The following is a 19,156-nucleotide window of genomic DNA, read 5'->3' on the forward strand; positions in this document are numbered from 1 at the left end:
TTCTAATCACCAAGGTACCTTCCCTAACTTGTTATGCAACCTCTCTAGCCTTCAAATTCGAGTTTAAACCATGGATTAGGACCATTATCATGTGTTTACAGCCCTAGAACAATCCTAGGCCGTAAACTCATATTAATGCGGTTTTTGGAGAAACAAAACCCTTCCAAACATTAATTAGACCTTAGATATGGCAAGATGACTTTATGGAATGGACTTAGAAGGCCTTGAACCATGATTTAGAGACTTTTTCATGTGTTTACGGCCATGGAGCATGCTTGGGCCGTAAACACATATAAAATGGGTTTTTATGCCCTTAAACTCTTCCAAAACACCAATAAGGCTTAGATACGACTTGTAGAATTATGGTTTTGGCCTTGGAACACCTTGAGCATCAATTTAGAGGAGTAAACTTGAGTTTACTGCCCAAGAACATGCTTGGCCCGTAAACTCATATTCTTGAGGAGTAAACTATTCTAAATGTGTTAAGATGCTACTTAAACACACCTTAAGCCTTGGGATAAATTCTAGAAATGACCACAAACAAGAATTGGACCTGAAAACATAATAAAATACCCTTTCAAAAGAGTTCACGGCCATGAGGGGGTTCATGGGCCGTAAACTCCAAAATCCATGTCAAAAGTCCCTTAAAAATCCATACAACACTTGGAAAAATCATTAGAATCACATGTGATTGATTTAAGACCCAAATCAGCAAGGACTTAGAGTGAGGGGGAGTTTACGGCCGTAAAATCCATGTTTACTGCCGTAAACTCCAATAAATGGTCCCTATGTGAGTTTTAATCCATTCCAAAGCCTAAAATCCAAGTCTAGCATTAATTCCCAATTGTTATGAAGCCATTTTGCACCCAAAAACACCATCCAAGAGTTCACGGCCGTGAACTGATATGGATGAGGTGTTATGGGCTGAAAACTCATGTATGAGTTTACTCTTGAAGAGTAAACTCAATATCCTAGCCATATGTGTCCCCAAACGTCACCCGGGTCCTTCCAAACACTTGTAATGGGGTGTTTCCGCAACTAGAAGTGTATGTAGTTAGCATATAAATTAATCAAGTCCTAATTAGATACACATGTGTATCATTTGATAATCCATAGGAATCTTGTGCGTTCGCAAACCCAGATCTGACGTTTAGGATCCAAACTGACGCATTTCTCAACCGGTGAGTTCATACCCCTACCCTTTTTCAAATGTTTTCAGGGGGGGAATACAAGTAAAAGTACAAGGAAATCTTGTACTTAAACTTATTTTCAGTTCAGTGTTCATTTTATGTATGTTTCTAATTTCAAAATTTGTGTTAACTAATGGTTCGAATTGCAGGGTAAACAGTTAGACTAAAGTCAGCTTTCTTTAAAAAGTGTTTTAAACTAATCATATCTAAAAATTAATACTAAACGAATACGAATATGAATATAAACAATAGTATAGTACGAATACGAATATAACCAATAGTATAGTACAAATACGAATACGAATACGAATATAACCATTAGGTTAGTACGAATACGAATCCGAATACGAATATAAACAATAGTATAGTACGAATACGAATATAACCAATAGTATAGTACAAATATGAATACCAATACGAATATAACCATTAGGTTAGTACGAATACGAATACAAATATAAACAATACTATAGTACGAAGACGGATACGAATACGAATATAACCAATATTATAGTACAAATGCGAATACGAATACAAATGTAACTATTAGGTTAGTACGAATACGAATACGAATACGAATATAACTATTAGCATAGAAAGAATTCGAATACGAATAGAAATAGTACTACGAATGTGAAATAACGCCTTGAATGTCACTAGAGCTTCGAATTTAATACGAAACTATGCCTCTGGACCTCTACTGAGTTTCGAATACATCTGCCTTAGAATGTCGCCAGAGATACGAAAATACAACTAATGTACTATTTTGGAAATCATAAGAATAATAGAAAATACTATAATGTACGTTTCTGGTGAATCCAAATATTCGAAAATACAACTAAGTTAGTAGATGATAGACATTCAAATGTAGGATAACTAAGAGTTTAGAATACTTAATTACAAGTATGATAATTACTAGTACTTCGAAATCAAACCTAAGAACCAACCTCAACACATAGGAAAATATGGGATTTTCCTGAAGTAACATAACAACTAGTAACGAAATTAGAAACGAATAGACAACTTAATACATAGGAAAATATGGGATTTTCCTGGGATAGCATAACAACTCATATACGAATAAAGTAACAAATGAATAACTAAACTATTATGAAAATATGGGATTTTCCTGTAATGGCATAACAAACCGTTTTCGAATTCGTAACAAAAGATAACTAAACTGTTTTCATAAGAAAATATGGGATTTTCGTGAACAACAACTTTTTCAGAAAGCAAAGGAAACTCATTCTTTTCAAAACTAAACCGCTTATGAACTCACCAGCTTTATGCTGATTTTCAAACTGCTTGTATTCTCAGGTCAGCGTTAGACAGGTACATCGCCATCTTTAGGAGAAGACAGAGCGTTCCGAAGACTCATCTTTGCTTTTGTTCATATTATATATGTATATAACACTTGTATAACTTTTCTTTCAAACAGATGTAAACAAAATTATGTAATGTAATTTTTTGTGTTTACTGTTTTACTATGCGCATTGGATTTGATACTCAACGTGGAGTCAACCCCGGAAATGTTTCCGCCTTTGGTTTTCGGGGTGTGACAGATTGGTATCAGAGCCTTTGTTTATAGTGAACTAGTATACCAAAGCTTACATGGTATAAGACTATAAACATTAAGGGGCCTAAGTGCTCTGAATTAAAAGTGTACTCTACAAATATAAGTATTTTCTAAAGTATACAAGTATACCGAATCGTCGAAATCTGTAACTACAAGTTGAAAAAAATATAAGTAAATGGTTGTTGTACGCTACGGGTAAACCTGGGCAGTTATGTAGTCATGTCTAGGATGAATATAGCCTGACCAAATATATTCATTCAAGACACGGCCAACATGTGCTTGGGAGTGACTGTGGTACACAGCATACCTAAAACTTACCCAATATCCCAAACAACGAGCTGTCGTCGCAGCGAACCATGAAATACTATGGGAGTATTTCTTGAGCCGATCTATTGTAGAAGTCCTCGTTCAAGCGTTGTTCCTTGATCATTCCTTTGGAGATAAATTATCTACTTTGATAACTCCTTCCTGTTTTATCGCTTAATAAAATATCTGTCTTAATGAGATATCCCTTGTTCTGTATCTCTTGATTCAATTCAGAGGACTTATGATCCTCCCTTTCCTGATCTTTTTAGATCAAGATGCCTCCGAGGGAAAGACCCAGCTCGAAGAACACCAACAACCCTCCGCCGCCACCACCTCATCTTCAAATCGATATGGAAACACTTCAGGCAGCCATTACTGCCACAATATCAGCCATCCTGCCTCAACTAAACCCCAGTGGTTCAGGGGGTTGTTCCCAAACACAAAACCCGAAAGGTAATCAGGGACACCGGAAGGAGTGTTCCTATAAAGACTTTATGAACGCAAAACTGACATTCTTCGATGGCACGGGGGTTGTCATTGCTCTAACTCGATGGTTAGAAAAGATCGAATCCATCTTCGAGATTTGTGCCTGTTTGGAATCCGATAAGGTAAAATTTGCCGCCTGTACGCTCATCGATAAATCTTTGACTTGGTGGAACGGCCAAGTCAAATCCCTGACTCTACCTGTAGCTAATGCTATGGGATGGGAAGTTATGAAGGAACTACTGCGCACGGAGTATTGCCCTCGAGGTGAAATCCAGAAGCTAGAGCATGAACTCTGGAACCTAAAGATGAAGGGTTCTGATATCGCCACCTACACATCCAGGTTTGATGGCTTAGCACTGCTTTGTCCGGGGTTAGTTACCCTGGAGAGCAAAAATATTGAGCGGTTCATCTGGGGATTAACCCAGCCAACAAAAGGGAACGTTTTAGCTGCGAAGCCGGATACCTATGACAGCGCCAAATGTCTAGCGCAAACCCTGATTGATCACAATGATGACCAAGAAGAAGCAGACACCACTCCCGAGCCAACAGAAAAGAGTGGCGAGAAAAGAAAGTGTTGGAAAAAGAAGAAGAAGAGTCAGTCTTCCCCAGAACCCTCGAAGAAACAACAGATAGTGGCAGTTCACACTGCCACTACCCCTGTTGTTGTATCTGTTGTAGGTTCCTCAGCCCAAGCACCTGTCACCCGATATGTCGGTATCCTCCCGTGGTGTAACCAATGTAGCTACCAGCATCGCATCCCTGGCCCTTGTCGTGTAAAGTTTTGTAACAGCTATGGCCAGGAAGGTCACCTAGCGCGAAACTGCAGAACCCCAACCCAATCAGCTAGTCAAGCTTCCGGAGCTGGTATCGGTCAAACTTGCTACAGTTGTGGAGAGGTCGGACATTATAAACAAAACTGTCCTAAGGCAGTAACATCTGGCAACACCGGGAGAGTCCTAACTATGGGACAAAAAAGGACAACCGCCGACCCCACCGTTGCCACATGTATACTTCTCCTCGATGAATCTTGTGCTCATGATCCTTTTCGATTCTAATGTTGAAAGAATTTGCTAACAATTCATTCAAATATCTTTCTAAAATAAATCCTTCGTTAGTAATCGAAACGCGTACCGTCGAGATGATCCACCAGTGAGAAAGAGAACGTTAATGTCATACCCTTAGATCGTATCCTAAATTCGAATGATTATTCCTTTCCATTCGATCTAATAGTAAACTTTTCCTGAAAAGCTTTGATGCGATCATTGGCATGTAATGACTGAATCTCATTCATGCTGTTGTTCTTGTCTTCGAAAGGGTCGTTCGTCCGAATCTTTCCTTTGACCCGACTCTCATGATCTTCGGCATCAAACCTAAATCCAACCTTTGCATAATTTCGTGCATCAAAGCTTAGAAAGTTTTCCATGCATTCCTCGTCCGTGTGATATTCGGGAAACGAGAAGTCTTCAACTCTTTCCCCGATGCCTTTCCCGAAAATTCTCGAGAATTCCTTCTGAACGTCTAGTCAATTCTCATATCGACCTAATCCCTGGAACTGCCTCGTAACCGAACCTCCGGGAGGATGATGTATCCAATACAGCGACCAGGACCTGGCATAATCACCACGAGTTCGTAGTGGTGCCCTTCGGTCAACCATCTTCCCTGGTTACGTAGATAAGCAAGACCATTATACCTGTGGACCTTTCCAAAAGCTAAGACGATAGGGGACAAGTCGGCACCAGAGATACCTATAGAAACCTGTAACTTAGTAACATCCATATGGTACTTCACGTCTCGGTCTTTAAAAAGTATCTACCAAACGAATCCAAGACGCGTCCCGATAGTGAGGGTTTGCTGGAACGTCAAGCGGAGACCCGATGCCACTTGGGAGCATGAAAACTCGGAGCAGCAGATTCACCCGCATCTCTTTTCATTTCATGAGCTGTATCATAACCTTTGAATTTCAGGACGAAATTCCCTCTGATGGGGGGATAATGTAACAACCCGAAGTTGTCCATCGCCGAAATCCGTTCGGCGCGTAAAAATTCGTCTTTATCGATTCGTCCCGTTTTCGTTTTTGGGCTAAGATATATAAACTATAAGTTTATTTTAATCTCGTAAGTGTTCAAATCCATTTAAAACACATCAAAATGGCCCAAAATCATTGATTTGAAATTTCTAAATTCTATCCCGTTGAATTACGGAAAATTAATCGGGTGCGACCAAAAGCCACGTTTAATGCCTGTATCGGGTAGAATTCCTCCGTGTCCAAGTTTTGGGACCTATTTAAACGTGTTTAAGCTTTCATTTGAAGCTTTTGATTCATCTCTCTACTCTCTCTCTAACCTCTCTCCTAAATTCAAGTTTAAGGGTCCAAATCTCAAATTAAAGCTTCTAATCACCAAGGTACCTTCCCTAACTTGTTATGCAACCTCTCTAGCCTTCAAATTCGAGTTTAAACCATGGATTAGGACCATTATCATGTGTTTACGGCCCTAGAACATTCCTAGGCCGTAAACTCTTATTAATGGGGTTTTTGGAGCAACAAAACCCTTCCAAACAACAATTAGACCTTAGATATGGCAAGATGACTTTATGGAATGGACTTAGAATGCCTTGAACCATGATTTAGAGACTTGTTCATGTGTTTACGGCCCTGGAGCATGCTCCGGCCATAAACACATATAAAAGGGGTTTTTATGCCCTTAAACTCTTTCAAAACACCAATAAGGCTTAGATACGACTTGTAGAATTATGGTATTAGCCTTGGAACACCTTGAACATCAATTTAGAGGAGTAAACTTGAGTTTACTGCCCAAGAACATGCTTGGGCCATAAACTCATATTCTTGAGGAGTAAACTCCTGTAAATGTGTTAAGATGCCACTTAAACACACCTTAAGCCTTGGGATAAATTCTAGAAATGACCAGAAACAAGAATTGGACCTTAAAACATAATAAAACACCCTTTCAAATGAGTTCACGGCCATGAGGGGGTTCATGGGCCGTAAACTCCAAAATCCATGTCAAAAGTCCCTTAAAAATCCATACAACACTTGGAAAAATCATTAGAATCACATGTGATTGATTTAAGACCCAAATCATCAAGGACTTACAGTGAGGGGGAGTTTACGGCCGTAAAATCCATTTTTACTGCCGTAGACTCCAATAAACGGTCCCTATGTGAGTTTTAATCCATTCCAAAGCCTAAAATCCAAGTCTAGCATTAATTCCCAATTGTTATGAAGCCATTTTGCACCCAAAAACACCATCCAAGAGTTCACGGCCGTGAACTCATATGGATGAGGTGTTATGGGCCGAAAACTCATGTATGAGTTTACTCTTGAAGAGTAAACTCAATATCCTAGCTATATGTGTCCCCAAACGTCACCCGGGTCCTTCCAAACACTTGTAATGGGGTGTTTCCGCAACTAGAAGTGTATGTAGTTAGCATATAAATTAATCAAGTCCTAATTAGATACACATGTGTATCATTTGACAATCCATAGGAATCTTGTGTGTTCGCAAACCCAGATCTGACGTTTAGGATCCAAACTGACGCATTTCTCAACCGGTGAGTTCATACCCCTACCCTTTTTCAAATGTTTTTCAAATGTTTTCAGGGGGGAATACAAGTAAAAGTACAAGGAAATCTTGTACTTAAACTTATTTTCAGTTCAGTGTTCATTTTATGTATGTTTCTAATTTCAAAATTTGTGTTAACTAATGGTTCGAATTGCAGGGTAAACAGTTAGACTAAAGTCAGCTTTCTTTAAAAAGTTTTTAAACTATATTACTTTTTGTAAAAGAACTCATACTAATCATATCTAGAAATTAATACTAAACGAATACGAATACGAATACGAATATAAACAATAGTATAGTACGAATACGAATATAACCAATAGTATAGTACAAATACGAATACGAATACGAATATAACCATTAGGTTAGTACGAATACGAATCCGAATACGAATATAAACAATAGTATAGTACGCATACGAATACGAATATGAATATAACCAATAGTATAGTACAAATACGAATAGGAATACGAATGTAACTATTAGGTTAGTACGAATACGAATGCGAATACGAATATAAATAATAGCATAGAACGAATACAAATACGAATAGAAATAGGACTACGAATGCGAAATAACGCCTTTGGATGACACCAAGACTTCGAATATAAAGTTAGTGTACGCCTTGAATGTCACTAGAGCTTCGAATTTAATACGAAACTACGCCTCTGGACCTCTACTGAGTTTCGAATACATCCACCTTAGAATGTCGCCAGAGATACGAAAATACAACTAATGTACTCTTTTGGAAATCATTAGAATTATCGAAAATACTGTAATGTACGTTTCTGGTGAATCCACATATTCGAAAATACAACTAAGTTAGTAGATGATAGACATTCGAATGTAGGATAACTAAGAGTTTAGAATACTTAACTACAAGTATAATAATTACTAGTACTTCGAAATCAAACCTAAGAACCAACCTCAACACATAGGAAAATATGGGATTTTCCTGAAGTAACATAACAACTTGTAACGAAATTAGAAACGAATGCACAACTTAATACATAGGAAAATATGGGATTTTCCTGGGATAGTATAACAACTCATATACGAATAAAGTAAGAAACAAATAACTAAACTATTAGGAAATATGGGATTTTCCTGTAATGGCATAACAAACCGTTTTCGAATTCGTAACAAAAGATAACTAAACTGTTTTCATAAGAAAATATGGGATTTTCTTGAACAACAACTTTTTTAGAAAGCAAAGGAAACTCATTCTTTTCAAAACTAAACCGCTTATGAACTCACCAACTTGATGCTGATTTTCAAACTGCTTATATTCTCAGGTCAGAGTTAGATAGGTACATCGCCATCTTTCGGAGAAGACAAAGCGTTCCGAAGACTCATCTTTGCTTTTGTTCATATGATATATGTATATAACACTTGTATAACTTTTCTTTCAAATAGATGTAAACAAAATTATGTAATGTAATGTTTTGTGTTTACTGTTTTACTATGTGCATTGGATTTGATACTCAATGTGGAGTCAACCTCGGAAATGTTTCTGCCTTTGGTTTTTGGGGTGTGACAAGTTGGCAATGTTAATTATAGAAAACATAAGTTTCAAATCGGAAAGTTGCAAAGTTTGAAATTTTTTTTTACTATAATTAAGGGAGTGGAAATATATATATATATATATATATATATATATATATATATATATATATATATATATATATATATATGAATGTTATTTTGGAATGGTTCAACATAAGGAAATTCTATATATGGAAATGTTAATTGCGTTCTCAAAATTTGATTATGATTACGACATCCCGTTTCAAAATCCAAATTATGAGAACATGGAAAATAGAAATATTATAGCAAAAGACTGATCAAATATCATGTCTGATGTTAGACATTATGAATCGTGTTCCATATGCTTTGGGTATACGATCTATTCATATGCTATAATATTCTCGTATTCTAATTTTCCAAATGCCTAGAACCGGATATGACTAAAGTGTTTAAACAACTGTTAAGGACAATCTAATGTTCGCCAAGAATTGGCCGCTTAAGAATAGTTGGAAGTATAGTAATGGAACAACCATATTGACATTATTATGAATATGCAGGAGTCCATTAATAATGAGTTGTCGTATGGTAAATATGGAATATTTCCAAATTGGGAGTTGAAGAATAGATGAGAAAGTTAGAAACTTTTATGCAAGAACGATGTTCAAAGGAATGTACTTTGAATTTGAGACTTCATTTCCATGGAATTGTCTTGTAACAATCTCCAAAGGAATATATTGTAATATCATTGGTCAAGTCTCTGTGACTTTTGGCACCTAGACATTACAAAAGAATCAATGCATGATAGTTTAGAATCTAATATTTTTCTAGCAGTGACAAGAATTTGGAATTCTTACACTTGTAATAAGGATTTGTAATTTTGAAATGAGTATCATTGAAATGTTTTTTCAATTAATCTATTTCACAAAGTAAGACCATAGACAAACATAGTGTACGTGCTTGGTGCATGGCATAACTATTGTTTAGACAAACATAGTGTGCATGCTTGGAGCATGGCATAACTATTGTTTTAATTCAAGTCTTAAGTTGATTATTCGAAATATTATACAATGAATGATGAGTAATTAGTATGGCTCAAAAGTTTTGGGGCTATATAGGATTAGTATTATTCTTGTGTTTCACTTTACATGTTTTGACTTCCCGACTAACTAGGTTATTCATACCATCCATAGTCGATCATACTTTGGAAGTAGGTATTGAGGCAAGACTGTCATGAATGGGTCTGTAGTTTGTCTATGACAAGGTGGCTACAGTGTTCATGAGTACTCCTGGAATAAGATTCGAGTATTGGATTCAACCCACGCTCATTTGAATCACTTCATGGATTTTATCACGAGTGATTGTGAGACGATAATATCTTATATTCTTGAAATGGAGACATGTGAGTTGTAGTTGCAAGTCGGTTGCACATTCGCATATGTAAATACACCAGTAACTTGGATGTTATAAAACATATCGTTGTGTGTAATTTGATGAGTAAGTACAAGCAAGCATTTGGGTCGAAGTTTATCCATCCTTTTACCCCATGTGGATAAAAGCGATATCTATGGGCCCCTCGATGATTTAGTGATGACACGAGCCCTGGACTGATTTGATTTGTTTAATGAGTCGGTCGTCATAAATTGGAAATCGAGAAACAATAGATGGGGAGAGAGAATGATTATAATCCATGTCTCAGTCCATATAATATCTATAATGGAGGAATATATGATCCCTTATCTGATGGATGCGTCATTGACAAGGTTAGAGTTCGACATCGACTTTTAAGAGCTATAGTTGCTAGTCGGGTTGGAGTCATGCTTGCAATGATAGTTATTAGACTTATCCAAGTGGGAGACTGTTAGGTTAGGTATCTAAGCCCATAAATATTATTTGTATGTACTTGACCCGATGTAACGACCCAATTTTCAAGGCCAAAAATTTCATTTCTGAATTACACATTTAATAAACATCTTACCAAAACATTGTCGATAAAACATTCCATTACAAAATCATAATGTTGTATTTCAAACCATAACATCATAAGTAATGAAAACCAGAGTACAGTCCCAAAAATTTCTTGCGGAAACATGTGTGTGTATGATGCGCTGCTACACCGCCGACTCATTCCCCTTCGATGAATACGTACCTGAAACCAAAACCAAAACTGTAAGCACAAAACTTAGTGAGTTCCCCCATCATACCACATACCATAAAATATCGTCGGTATCTTTCAACCGGTATCCTGCATTGGTATCTTTCAACCGGTAACCTTCCTCGGTATCTTTCAACCGGTAACCATCATCGGTATCTTTCAACCGGTAATCAACATCTGTATCTTTGAACTGGTAACTGGGGACTATTTCACCCCTACCACTAGCATACAATCAACAGATATAAGCATACAGTTAGGCATATCTGGGTACTGACCTACCCTTAGGTCCTAGGGACCACTGTCAGGGAAACTAATCCTTATCATACACTTAACATACTATCTAGATAAACCTCATAACAAACACATAACCAGACCAAGATAATTATCACAAAGACCATTATCTTTTCAATACCCCTTTTTGGAGGGCCGACATTGTGGCCTTAGACCCACCCCTACTAGAAGGTAACTCACCTCAATGTCGTGTAGTGTCTAAACTAGCCTCGGCGCACAAGTAAACTCCGTATGACTCCTTGATCCCTATACAACAACCTTCAAATCAACACACATCACATATAACCCTAAACAGGGTCATTCCAAGCGCAGTAAAAGTTAACATTGGTCAAAGTCAACATTCAGTTGACCTGACTCGACGAGTTGGCCTACCAACTCGTCGAGTCCATGCTTCTCTAATCTCACACAAAACCCCGGCTCCACTCGTCGAGTCTAACAAAAACTCGACGGTTTCTCCTTCAATCATAGCATCGGGATCATCTTCATCCGACTCGCTGAGTTCCTTCTTGAACTCGTTGAGTTCATCTCCAACTTAAGAACTTGTCTAGTCTATGACTCGCCGAGTTGTATGAACAACTCGTCGAATCCATTTTCAAAGATTTGGAGGTTGCTATGGACTCGCCGAGTCTGCTCATACCACTCGTCGAGTCCCATGGCTTCCAGGTCCCTTTTCGCATCTAAATCGACAAGGTACTTCCTTCCTAACACTTACCCATTCAGAAAAAGAGTTCGATGCTCAATGGTCACCGACTTGTCGAGTGCCAAGAACAACTAGCCCAGTCCAACCTTGACCAATTCAATACAGTCGATTTAAATGAGGTCTAACACACCAAAACCATAAATCTGGCTTCCTAATGTCCATTTTATATGTAAAGATCCAAACTTGATGCATATGCATGGGGTTTTTAGCTTAAAAATCCATATAAAGTGTCCTACAATGTGGATGGGGCTCTCATGGCCCTAAAGTTGGCACCTTTATCTCATGAGACCCCTCTTAAGGCCCATATCTGATGTCAAAACTCACTCAACATTTCCAAATCCAAATTATAACATAGAAATCCATAAAGATCCCATGTTAAAGATGAATAACCACATATATGAGTCAAGACAGGGGCATTTTACCTTGAAGCTACTGGAAATGAAGTAAGATCTCCGGATCTAGAAGCCCCAACTCGATTTCCAAGCTCCTTTCTCCCTTCCAAGCTTTACAATCCACACAAGAACACCAAAAATGGCCTTAACTCACACACAAACAGCTAGGGTTCGGTATGAAGCTTTCAAGAGAGTGTTAGGGACAAGGGAGGCTGAGTTAAGGGATTTATATAGGGTGCAAACCCTCATATTAGGGTTTTTGTCCAGACAGCACGGACTCGTCGAGTCCGGTCTCTGACTCGCCGAGTCAGCCACTTAACTCCCGTGTCCAACCCGCTTCTACTCAACGAGTTGGGCCACCAACTCGCTGAGTCCCAGGCCAAAATGCAAATTACTTAATTTAAAAATACGTACCAGGATCCAGGTGTTACAAATCTCCCCCACTTATTTTAGACTTCGTCCTCAAAGTCTGCTGCTTGTTCCTGGAAAAGCTCTAGGTAAAGCTCCATCATCTCATCCTCCGGCTCCCATGTCCACTTCGAGCCCTTTCGGTGCTGCCACTGCACCTTTACCAGCTCCACTCTCTTGTTCCTCAGATCCCTTAACTTCTGGTCAAGGATCACCACTAGCCGCTCGATGTAGTTCAGGCTGTCCACCAAACATTTCCGCAACTGGGAAACGTGAAAGGTGCTATGAATCTGACTGATTTCGGCTGGCCGATCCAGCTTATATGCCACCTTGCCCACCCGGGCTACAACCCTAAAGGTCCAATATACCTGGGGCCCAACTTGCCCTGCTTCTTGAATCGAATGACACCTTTCCAAGGTGACACCGTTAGGAGGACCATATCCCCGACCTGGAATTCCAAGTCTAATCAGCGCTTGTCGGCATAACTTTTCTGCCGACTCTGAGCGGTTTGAAGCCAGCTCCGGACCTGCTGGATCCTCTCCGTAGTCTTGAGTACCACTTCGGTACTCCCCATAACCCTCTGACCAACCTCACCCCAACATATCGGGGTCCTGCACTTCCTCCCGTACAACATCTCGAAGGGAGTACAGTCAATACTCGTGTAATAGCTGTTGTTGTACGAGAACTCAGCCAAAGGAAGGTAAGTATCCCAACTACCTCCGAAGTCTAAGACACACGCCCACAACATATCCTCCAAAGTCCGGATGGCCCGCTCACTATGTCCATATTTTTGCAGGTGAAAAGCGGTGCTAAAATGCAGACGAGTTTCCAGCTCGTCATGGAACTTCTTGAAGAACCTGGAAGTAAACTGAACGTCTCTGTCTGAAATCACCGATACTGGCACCCCGTGCTGCGCCACCACCTCCCTGATATAAATGTCGGCCAACTTTTCGACTGAAATACTCTCCTGAATCGGGATAAAATGGGCGCTCTTGGTCAATTGATCGACGATGACCCAGATTGAGTCCACTCCTCGCGCGGTCCTGAGAAGCTTTGTGATAAAATCCATCATGATGTCTTCCCATTTCCACAGTGGAATATCCAATGACTGCATCTTGTTGTGAGGTCTCTAATGCTCGGCCTCGACCTTCCTGCAGGTCAAGCACCACTCTATGTACCAAGCCACATCCCGCTTCATGCAGGGCCACCAATAGTCCAGACAAAGATCCCTATACATCTTCGTCGCCCCGGGATGAATGGAGAACCAAGATTTGTGCGCCTCCTCCATCAAAACCTGGCGCACACCCCCGTGGTATGGCACCCACACCCTATAGTGTAGTTGCAGTAATCCACGGCTGTAATAGTCAAAGGAGGAAACCTGCCCCACGATCAGCTCGCTCTTCTGATGTTCCTCCTTCATGGCCTCCTACTGGGCCTCCCGAATCCACTCCAACAGCAGAGTCACCACTGTCATCCTCAGGCAGATATCCCTGATCGGCGCTGCCTTGCGGCTAAGTGCGTCGGCCACCACATTGGCCTTACCCGGGTGATAAAGGATCTCGCAATCGTAGTCCTTTACCACGTCCATCCACCGGTTCTACCTCATGTTTAGATTCGGCTGATCCATGAGGTACCTTAACTCTTATGGTCAGTGTAGATAGTACAACGAACCCCATAGAGGTAATGGTGCCAAATCTTGAGGGTGAAAACAACAGCCCCCAACTCAAAGTCATGCGTTGGGTGGTTCACCTCGTGAGGCTTCAGCTGCCTCGACGCGTAGGCAATGACATGCCTTCTCTGCATCAGAACCACGCCCAAATATGAGATGGATACATCGCAATACACAACAAAATCCCCCATGCCCTCTAGCAGGGTTAAGATTGGCGCCTAGCACAATCTCTGTCTCAGAATCTCGAATGCGGCCTGCTGCTCAGGCCCCCAATGAAAGACCATCACTTTCCTTGTTAGCCTGGTCAAGGGTACGACTATCTTGGAGAAATCCTGGATAAATCTCCGATAGTAGCCGGCTAATCCTAGGAAACTCAAAATCTTGGATGGAGACTTCGGAAATCCCATCTCATCATGACCTCCACTTTGGAGGGCTCCACTGATATCCCATTCTGGTTGACGAGATGCCCAAGGAACTGCACCTCGCGCAACCAGAACTCACACTTGGAGAACTTAGCATACAAGTTCTCCCTCCTCAAAGTCTCCAGAACCTCTCGCAGATGCTCCTCGTGCTCCTCCTGCATCTTGGAGTAAACCAAGATATCATCAATAAACACTATCATAGACCGGTCTAACATCGGTCTACACACGCGGTTCATGAGGTCCATGAACGCGGCAAGAGCATTGGTGTAACAACGTAAATTTCAAAGAAAAAATTTAAAATTTTTCACAACCAATTTCACATAAATGTTTTATAAAGTATCCAACATTTGGTATTAAAACATATCGTTTCCCAAGATCACAAAAAAAAATAATCCTCTCTCTAGTGTGTACGAATCACATCGACGCCTTCCCACGGTCCTCGTTGGTACCTGAAACATATAACACAACATCTGTAAGCATAAATGCTTAGTGAGTCCCCCAAAATACCCTTACACATATACGCCTTTCCAGGCCATGTTCAACACGACCTTCCGGTCCATGTGTCTCAGGGGACTTCCGTCCCAGCCCTAGTAGCCCTTCCGGTACTACTCATATCGACCTTCTGGCCCACGTCATAATGCCTTCCGGCCCTTATCATACATAGCATACATATCACATACATAACGCATACAACACATAAAACACATATCATACAAAACATGCATCTCATATCATACAAGACCTTCTGGTCACACATAGGTACCTTCCCGGTACAATATAGTGAGAAGACTCACCTTGTATGATGTCTAGAACCCCACGTGCTCGATATCTCGGAATCTCGAAACAACGACCAAGCCTTGACTAAACACAACAATTAATCATTCTAATTATTATCAGCTTCCAAGCAGTACGCAGGGCGTACCAGCTCTTGTACGCGGGGCGTACCCTTGCATTCCAGAAACGGGGAACGCGACCGATTACGCGGCGCATACTGGGATTACGCCCAGCGTACATCCCAGTTTCTCATTTCCTCATTCTAATGTCTTAAACGATTAAGACATAACCCCATATTCCAGATCTGGCCATTTTACTAGTTCTTAATCCATAAAGTCGGAACCTTTAAGCCATTACATGGATATAAAGGCTCCCCACACCTTCTAACACCTTTCTTTTCACCTCCAAGGGTCTAGATCTCATGCATGGCTCAACATTCACGTCCAAGATTGCATTTTTATGAACATACAACTCATATAGCTCTGGAATATGATAGATCTAGGCCAATGGAGACTACTTGCTCAAAAATTCTCCATCTTGGGACTAAAAACCCTATAAATTGGTCCAAGAAGCACACCATATGAACTACAAGCCAAGATCTGAACTTTTTACCTCAGGAAGAAGCTCCAACCTTTGTAGTCCTCAGATCCACACTTGACCACCAACTTCTAGCCTCCACAATGGTCTCTTCTTCACTTTCACCACCTTAAAAAGGCACTTTGAAGCTTAGAACACTCACACCTAAGCTTAAAACGAAGGAAATGCTCTCTTAGGGTTTCTTTCTGAAAGATGGTGGCTGAGGGACAAGGCCATCACATTCCTTTTATAGCCCTCAAGTCATATTACGGTTTTGAGTCTGGGCCGGTTACACCCGGCGTAACCCTAGGTACGCCCAGCGTACTCGAATGGAACCGCGTACAGGATAAGTGCGCGAGTACGCGCAACGTACTCCTTGTACGCTCAGCGTACTCACAAGCTTAACACTCAACACAAGGACCCAAAATGACAACTTGGAAAAGGTGAAGGGTTAAATAGTTGAACCTGAATTTCGAGCTGTTACAATTCTCCCCCACTAGAACCAGAATTCGTCCCCGAAGTCTTATACCGAAAACAACTCCGGATGCTGCTCCCGCATCTCCAACTCGGACTCCCACGTCAGCTCAGACCCCTTCCGATGCTACCACTGAACCTGTACCAATGACACCTCCTTGTTCCTCAGAACCTTGATCTTTCGATCCCGAATCGCGATTGGTTTCTCAGCATAATTCAGTCCCGCATCCACCTAAATATCCTCCAGAGGTACTACCGCCGACTCGTCGGCTATACACTTCCTTAACTGAGACACGTGGAAGGTATCATGAATCTGGCTCAACTACGCAGGTAGCTCCAAACGATATGCTACTCTGCCTACCCTCGCAATCACTCTAAACGGCCTAATAAACCGGGCCACCAGCTTGCCCCTCTTCCTGAATCGGATCACTCCTTTCCATGGAGATACCTTCAGGAGCACAAAATCACCAACCTGAAACTCGAGCTCAGATCGTCGTCTATCCGCATACCTCTTTTGGCGACTCTGAGCGGTCAACAACCTCTGCCAGACCTGCTGTATTTGCTCTGTCGTCTGAAGTACAATCTCCGTACTACCCATCACGCGTTGCCCTACTTCTCCTCAACATATGGGGGTCCGACACCTTCTCCCATACAACAGCTCGAAAGGTGGCATACCAATGCTCGAGTGATGGCTGTTGTTGTAGGAAAACTCAGCCAAGGGCAAATACCTATCCCAACTACCTCCGAAATCCAGTACACATGCCCAAAGCATATCCTCGAGCGTCTAAATCGTCCGCTCACTCTGCCCGTCCGTCTGTGGGTGGGATGCGGTACTGAAATGCAGCCTCGTACCCAACTCCTCGTGAAACTTCTTCCAAAATCTGGAAGTAAATCGCACATCTCGATCTGAAATAATCGATATCGAAACTCCGTGACGCGATACCACCACCCTCACATACAACTTTGCCAGCCTCTCAACAAAAGAGCTCTCCCTGATAGCAAGGAAATGAGCGCTCTTCGTCAACCTATCCACAATCACCCAAATTGCAATGACACCCCTCGCGGTCTTTGGCAATTTCGTGATGAAATCCATGGTAATCTTTTCCCATTTCCACTCGGGAATCTCTAATGGCTGCAGTTTACCATGAGGGCGTTGATGCTCGACCTTAACCCTGCGACAAGTCAAGCATCTCTCTACAAACCATGCGACATCCCTCTTCATACAGAGCCACCGATATTCCTTTTTCAGATCCAAATACATCTTAGTGGCCCCGGGATGGATCGATAATTTGATCGATGAGCCTCTTCCATGAAAATGGTACGCATTCTGCCCACGGACGGTACCCATATCCGACCCTGAAAAGTCATAAGCCCCCGACTATCGGAAATGAATTCCGATACCAGCCCAACAAATCGCTCTCTCTTCTGGCTTTCTGACCTCACAGCCTCAGCTTGGGCCCCACGGATAGCATCCAACACCGGGGTCATCCCTATCAGTCTCAAACATACATCTCGCAATGGGGCGCCCTCCCCCCTTCGGCTCAGAGCATCGGCTACAACATTAGCCTTGCCCGGGTGGTACGGGATCTCACAATCATAATCCTTGACCACGTCCAGCCACCTCCTCTGGCGCATACTCAGGTTAGGCTGATCCATCAAATACTTGAAGCTCTTGTGGTCCGTGTATATCGTACACCGAACCCCATACAGATAATGTCGCCAGATCTTGAGAGCGAACACTACTGCTCCCAGTTCCAAATCATGAGTGGGATATCCTGACTCATGAGGCTTAAGCTGCCTCGATGCATACGCTATCACATGCCCCATCTGCATAAGCACCGCTCCCAATCCGAATATCGATGCATCACAATATACCACAAAATCCTCCATCCCTTCCGGAAGGGCTAATATTGGGGCCTCGCATATCTTCTGGCGAAGTGTCTCAAATGAGGTCTGCTGCTCCGGTCCCCAAGAAAGTGCAACACCCTTCCGGGTCATCTTGGTGAGTGGCACAACGATCTTGGAGAAATCCTTAATAAATCTCCGATAATAGTCGGCCAATCCCAGAAAGCTCCTGATCTCAGTGGGTGATCTTGGCACCTCCCATCTCATGACTGCCTCAATCTTGGCCGGATCGACCAATATCCCATTTTGGTTGATGAGATGTCCCAAGAACTGAACCTCTCATAACCAGAACTCACACTTGGAGAATTTGGCATACAACCTCTCTGATCTCAGAACCCCAAGGATCTCCCTCAAATGCTCCTGATGCTGTTCTCTGGACCTCGAATACACCAAAATATCATCAATGAATACGATCACCGACCGATCCAGCATCGGCCTGCACACCCTGTTCATGAGATCCATGAACGCAACTGGTGCATTGGTGAGCCTAAAAGGCATCACAACAAACTCGTAATGCCCATAACGAGTTCTGAATGCTGTCTTCTAGATATCTTCATCCCGAACCCTCATCTGATGATAACCCGACCTCAAGTCTATCTTGGAGAACCAAGATGCCCCCTGCAACTGATCGAACAAATCATCGATCCTAGGCAACGGATACCGGTTCTTGACCGTCAACTTGTTCAACTCTCATTAATCAATACGCATCCGGTGTGAACCATCCTT

The sequence above is a fragment of the Lactuca serriola genome, chromosome 4 (genome assembly GCF_051521515.1).
Source record: "Lactuca serriola cultivar US96UC23 chromosome 4, Lser_US96UC23_V15, whole genome shotgun sequence".
Taxonomy (NCBI): domain Eukaryota; kingdom Viridiplantae; phylum Streptophyta; class Magnoliopsida; order Asterales; family Asteraceae; genus Lactuca; species Lactuca serriola.